Raw genomic sequence first — 6,519 nt, 5'->3', positions numbered from 1 at the left:
ACTTAAGACACTCAGGGATGTCTTCCAAGATATTCATGTGGCACCATTTGTATTGGGGTACTCTGACTCTCTTGAGTATATCCTTGGCCTGTGTTTCTCCTCCCCGCCTATGCAAATCTGCTCTTGGGAAAGGACCTTCTGTTTGATATTAATACCTTAGTGTGACTTTGAACCAGTGTAGTTTACCTCTTCTCAGGTTATTTACATTTTGCATCCTCTCCCTAATGTGTAGAATGAGAGGTTATTTTTTTCTTCTCTCTTTTTAAAACATTTTTAACAATGCTTATTTATTTTTGGGAGGTGGAGAGCACAAGCAGGGCAGGGGCAGAGAGAGGGAAACAGAGGATCCAAAGCAGACTCTGCGCTGACAGCAGTGAGCCTGATGGTGGGGCTCGAACTCGCGAACTGTGAGATCATGACCTGCGCCGAAGTTGGACACTCAACTGACTGAGCCACCCAGGTGCCCCTGAAAGGTTATTTTTTTCAAATGAAATATCTGGCATTAGTAATCAGACTGAAATGTTATTTTGAACAACAAAGAGACTTTTCCTTCACCTCTCAACACATACCCAGAAGAAACTCTCCTACTATGCCTACATGTAAGCACAGCCCATTTATTGCTGTCTGAATCAATTTCTATCTAGTCAACACTATGCTGCATAGTTAGGAGCAGATTAGATTCTTCTGCATGTGAACAGCTGAGATAGCAGATCCAAATGTGAATGAGACAGAGACACTACTTTACTTCTTTTACACTTCTTCCACTGTTTTCCTCTGCTCGCTTACCTTCCCCTTCCTGCCTATTTCCCTTCCACTAACATTTATTAAGCACCTGCCACGTGATAGGCATTATGGTAAACAGGCAATGGCACACTGAAATGAACCTTTAACAAATAAATGAGTGAATCAAACACTGACTTTTGTGGTGATACTACTGTTCTTACCCTAGTAATGTCATTTTCATTTTCTACTTCCCTTCACAAAAGGTTAACACTACTGTTGTTCTCATTTTTCCTTTAGTTGTGCTTCTAGTTATTGTATCATACTCAAGAATAACTGTTATTTTTTAATCCCCTTCCCCTTTCATATACTAAGAGGCTCAAATAAGTGGGTAAACCAGAAGGTTGGCTAAGAGCAAAAGCTTCCTTTTTATGTATTAATTACTTCAAAAGGATTAAATATTCTTCTGCCTCACCTACTTCCTTAATCCTGCAACTCACATATATTGGAAAAAGTAAAGACACTTCAAAAGAGTTCATCTTCATTAAATACTGTAAGCAATCATAAGCAATGATGATATTAACAAAAGAACGATAATGGTCATACTATGAACCATATAAACCATTCTCTCCACCATATATATTAACACTGGTAGTCCTCTGATCAGACTCTCAGAACTAAATAAATTAGAAGGTGCCTGTCCTTTAGGTATTAGCCTAAATATCACTTTCTCTAGAAGGACTGCCCTTCTTTTATACACTAAGATAGGTATTTCCCACCATGGGTGCCCATAGTACCCTATACATCTCTGTTATAAGAGTCATCACATCTTATTATCATTGCTTGCTTCATTAACTATTTTTCCACTAGACCACAAGGTCTAGACCACATGTAAGTCTTTCTCACCATTTAATCCTCAGGGGCCTGGAAAATACTAAGAATGTTATAAACAGTTGATAAGTAAAGGAAAGAAAGGAAGGAAGAAGGAAGGAATTTTTCAAATATTAGGGAAGCAAATTGTCCAGTTTATTTAGTATTCAAAATGCAATCATATGGACAGTACTTTTGGAAATACTTCCCTTATGACTGGGATTTCACCAACTCCTTCCTGTGCTTATTGAATTGCTGAAAATAATATCAAAAAGTGTTATTTCCTCTTCTGATTCCTCCAGGAGATGAAGACACAAATCATAGGGTCCAAGTGACTTAAGCCAAAGTGGTTCTTCTTGGTTCTTATGTCATTGTTTTGGAGTCAGCCCAGGTATCCACACTATACCATCTGCACTGTATCCGAAACATCTCTTACTTTCCCATCTGACTCTTGCTTACATTGTTAGATTCTCAACTCTTTCCCCTGACTCATCTCCCAAAGTACAGATGATTATCCTTATTCTAATAGAAGGGAGAGAATGTGTAGATCATCCAAAGGAGTGGCTTGTCCAAACACTGTCTCTTTTGGCTTTCAAATACATAATGTAGATTTTCATATAACCAGAATTTGCCCACTGCTCAGAAAACAGAGAATTCTTCTGTAAATGGCAGTCCAAATTTGAAAACCACAGCTGTTTTTAGCAATTGAGTCACTGCCTTTCAGATGCCAAAAATATCACCTACCATACTCCCCAGGGTTCAAAGAAAGAGGAAAGAAGAAAAAAAGCAAAGAACAAGTTGAGGATAAAGGTAGCAGGAAGCTTCTCCAGTCATATGAATTATTATTAAAAATAACTACAATAGTGCTCGCTTCAGCAGCACATACACTAAAATTGGAACGATACAAAGAAGATTAGCATGGCCCCAGAGCAAAGGTGACACGCAAATTCGTGAAGCGTTCCATATTTTTATGGAATAAAAATAAAAACAAAATAAAATAAAGACATAAAAAACTACAACAACTCAAACAACAATAGTAATAGCAATAAGATTAGCATTCAATAGCAATCAACAAAATAGGGCCGCATGTGACTTTCCTAATCTCCATGAAAGGGAAAGATGAGAGTATTCTTAGCACCATCATTTTACAGATGTATAAACAAAGTTAGAAAAGTTAAGTGAATAACCCAACCCATGGTTACACAGCTAAGCCTGAACTCCAAATCAAGCATTAGACTTCAAATCCTATATTCTGTCTCTTATTCAAACAGTCTCATCACTGATTTATCTAACCACTCCTTCATGAATTGATTTTGGTAGGAAATCTGCCCTTTTCCCATCACTGTAGGCCTAAGGGGGATCATTAGAATTTCTGTGAGCTTCTCAAAATAGAGTAGAAACAAAGATTATACTTTTAGATTTTAGATGAGGGTTCTAGGTATATATGCATTAAAATCTTACTTGGCCCCTCTATAAACTGGTTTTGGAAGTTTGAAGAAAAAAGTTTGGCCAGTCTGTGCCGGTGTGCATCTTGGACTCTAATTCCCTAGACCCCCCTCCCACCCACAGGGGACTTCAGGAACAGCTAAAGCAACTTTTTAACTGGCAAAACTTGGTGACCCTTCTCTAGTCTCTCAGTCCCCATCTCCCCAGAGCAGACCAGTACCTAGCACATCCTGGGCTGAGGTGAGAGAGACTCTCATCTTGGAGGCCCTAGCCACTGGGTCCAGGCTGTGCAGCCAAGAGAATGTCTACCCCATAAATCAAATCTTGGGGAATCTGTGATCCAGCAACACCTCCAGCAGATACCCATTTAAGGCAGTATCTGGTGAGAGCTTGTAAAAGAAAAGTTGGAAAAAGAAACTAGACAGGGAAATGATGGAAGGGCTACTAAATGATACAGGGCAGATGAAACTGTGGCAGACAATATTGTCCAAAGATGACTGGAAAAATAATTCTGGTTTTAAATGCTCTTCTAGAATCTTGCTATTCTCCCATCAAGAAGAGTTTATTTCCTCTCTCCTCAAATCTCCATTGGTCTCGATGACTGTCTCAATGAATAGACTATGGTTGAAGTGAAGCCCTGTGACTTCTGGGGGTAGGTTAGAAAAGGTAGTACAGCTTCCACCTGGCTCTCTCTCTTGGCCATCTGACTTTTGAACCTTGGAAGGAAACCCAGGCTACATAGACATTTCATATGTAGGTATTCCAGTTATCAACCCAACAAAGGTACTAGCCAACAGCTGGCATCAACTGCAGTACATGCAAGTGAACAAGCCTTGTGATTCCAGTCACCGGCCTTTGAGTCACCCTAGCCTTCAGGTCTTTCAGCTGAAGCTTCAGACATCATGAGCCAAAGACAAGCCATCCTTATAGTGCCCTGTGGGGATTCTTGACCCATAGAATCCATAGACACAGTAAATCGTTGTTTTATGCTACTAAGTTTTGGGGTAATTTGTTGCACAGCGCATCATAACCAGAACCCTAACCTAGGTCCTGAGAGGACCTCTGGCATGTTCTATCTGCAACAGCCAAAAGTGAAATCAGGTTCTACTGCTAATTCTAGCCGACCCCTGCCAGGCACCTTCTTTATACAGGTCATTTCTCTTAGAGGCTCCACTGTTTCTCCTTGCAACTGCACCTGGCCCTCCCAGCCAAGTCCATTAGACATGCTATGAGAGGTCTGAATCTCAGTTGTGCACAGGGTTTGAGCTCTTTTCTTTAAGTTCCTTTGGCCCTGCCTGGACACATCAGAAGATGAGCTTAGCCACTTATTTCAGTCTTTGAACCTTCTGTGGTGGGTAAGAAGTACGCAGTGGTGGAGAGTAATGGGTAGTGGTGAGAAAGGGAAGAACCTAACTCCCAACACCTATGTCTTAGTTCTGACCTAGAGTTAACTGTTCTACTTAAATAATTACAAGAGCACAGTTAGAACCTTCACTCTCAGTGCCATGATACCGCTGAATCATTTTACTTCCAATGACAGCCTTTTGATCAGGTCATTACATTTAATATCAGAAAAGCCAAAAATTTAGGGACTTGTCTATCACGTATACTGTTGTAACACAAACATTTAGAATCATGCCTAGAACATGGTACACACTCAATAAATATCTATTGGATGGAAGAATAAACAAATGAATGAATGAATGAATGAATGAATGAAAGACATTCCTCCCTCCTTTTAGAGAATAATATATAATATTAGATTAGCATAAAGTGCTTAGTAGACTGCAGTGTTCAATAGGGTATTTGACTGCCTTAAGTAATGTTTTGCAACCTGCTCAAAGAAGCTGTTAAACCTTAAAACTCTGAGTTCCTTGAAGGCAGAGACCATGTCTTATTCCATTTTGTATCCCCAGCACCTGGCACTTTGCCTGGTACTAGCTAAGTGTTCAGTAAATATTAAATATTTAAATATTAAAACCTAAATGAATGTCAAACAGAGACTGGCAGAGACATTTCAAATTATTTAGTTCTCTTAGGCTTTGCTTGGTAGGAGGCAGTGACAGAGAAAGATACTGGCTAGTGCACCTGATCCCCAGAGGGATAGACTGGGGTATAGGAGTCCAGAAGGCCTGAGGCTTCCTAGCTGCTAAAACATTTTGAGAACAAGAGGACTGAAAAAGCTTTTGTAATCTGAACAGGACACTGATTTGAATACCAAAAAAAAGCATATAGACTACCACTCTACCAATCAAAAGTGCTTTTCTATGATTACTCCAAGCATAATTTTATTTCACAGATAATTTTATACATGAGTCATTCATTCATTTGTCCATTCATTTATTCATTCATTCCCATATTAATAGGGGTTTACCCACTGCTATTTTTCTGCAAAGATTTGTTTAATTTGCTCAAGATGTAGTTGAACGTTCAAAAGGTCCTCATTACCTGGAAAAATGACCTGACTAGGCAACAAAAGATGTGATATCATTTTGTAGAGGCAGATGGAAATTGCAGACAGAACGTCTTCACAGTTCAGAATTAACTAATCCAGTGTATTTCAAATGTTATCTGCATTGCATAGAATTACTTGACAGATGACTACTAAGAAAGAGGTATCTAAGATCCACTCCAGACATACTAAATCAGAACATCAGGAGTGAGACTGTAAACCTTCTGAGCAACCTCTGGTGATTTTGACTGCACTCAAGTGTGAGAACTGTTGACCAAAGGTGCCTTGCTATTAGGACCTACATGCCATTACTTAATATAATACAGCTTCTCCCACATTTCTACAAAAGTAAGGTGTTATTTGGCTATTCTAAGACACCTAGGAATAATGTATATATGGCTGAGATATTTAACACTATTTAGAACCAATAAATATGGCCAATGCCCCAGACAAGAATTTCACTGAATGAACATAATCATTCTCTCTTTAAAGTAGGCCCAAATAGGCCCCTGCAAAAAGAAAATAACAAAGCAAATCTAGCCTTCCCTTAAGAAACTCACAATTTAGAAGCAAGCTATTACAAAATAGTTGTTATTAAAATAGAGAAGCTTTTAAACCTTGAAATGGCACATTCAAACTGTTCTCAATTTTAAAAACAATAAACAACAATCATCAGCTGTGAAAGGGAGATCTGGACTATACTATTTTTCTACCCTGGTTCCCACAGTGCTAACATCCAGCTGGGACCCCAGGACCTTTTCCTTGCTTTACTCCCAAACTCACTCCTTCTTCCCAGGAGACTTTTACTCACTTTCTGAATTTTCCTAATCTGGTCAGAGAGTGTGTCTAACAGGCGAGTTTTCAGGAAGTCCATCACCTTGACCACCCGGCCATCAATGTAGCAACTGGAATAAAAATAAAATAAGAATCAGGTAAAATCTTGAACAGGAGACTACAAATACACTTCTCTAACCAGAGGTCTCTGTTGCCTGAGGAAACAGCCCAGAGTTCACTTGGGCTTTCACATCCTG

At 39.3% G+C, this 6,519-nt stretch overlaps 1 non-coding gene across 1 annotated transcript; it reads left to right on the top strand.

Annotated features, from left to right (window-relative positions):
* The first annotated feature begins 2,453 nt into the window (after positions 1 to 2,453).
* LOC115527812 lies at positions 2,454 to 2,560 on the top strand. The gene has a single exon (XR_003973049.1). It is a non-coding gene; the product is annotated as a U6 spliceosomal RNA (small nuclear RNA).
* The last annotated feature ends 3,959 nt before the right edge of the window (positions 2,561 to 6,519 follow it).

This window comes from Lynx canadensis, chromosome D2, assembly GCF_007474595.2.
Source record: "Lynx canadensis isolate LIC74 chromosome D2, mLynCan4.pri.v2, whole genome shotgun sequence".
Lineage (NCBI taxonomy): Eukaryota > Metazoa > Chordata > Mammalia > Carnivora > Felidae > Lynx > Lynx canadensis.
Note: the sequence above shows the minus strand (reverse complement) of the source record. Positions and strands in the feature narration are given on the sequence as shown.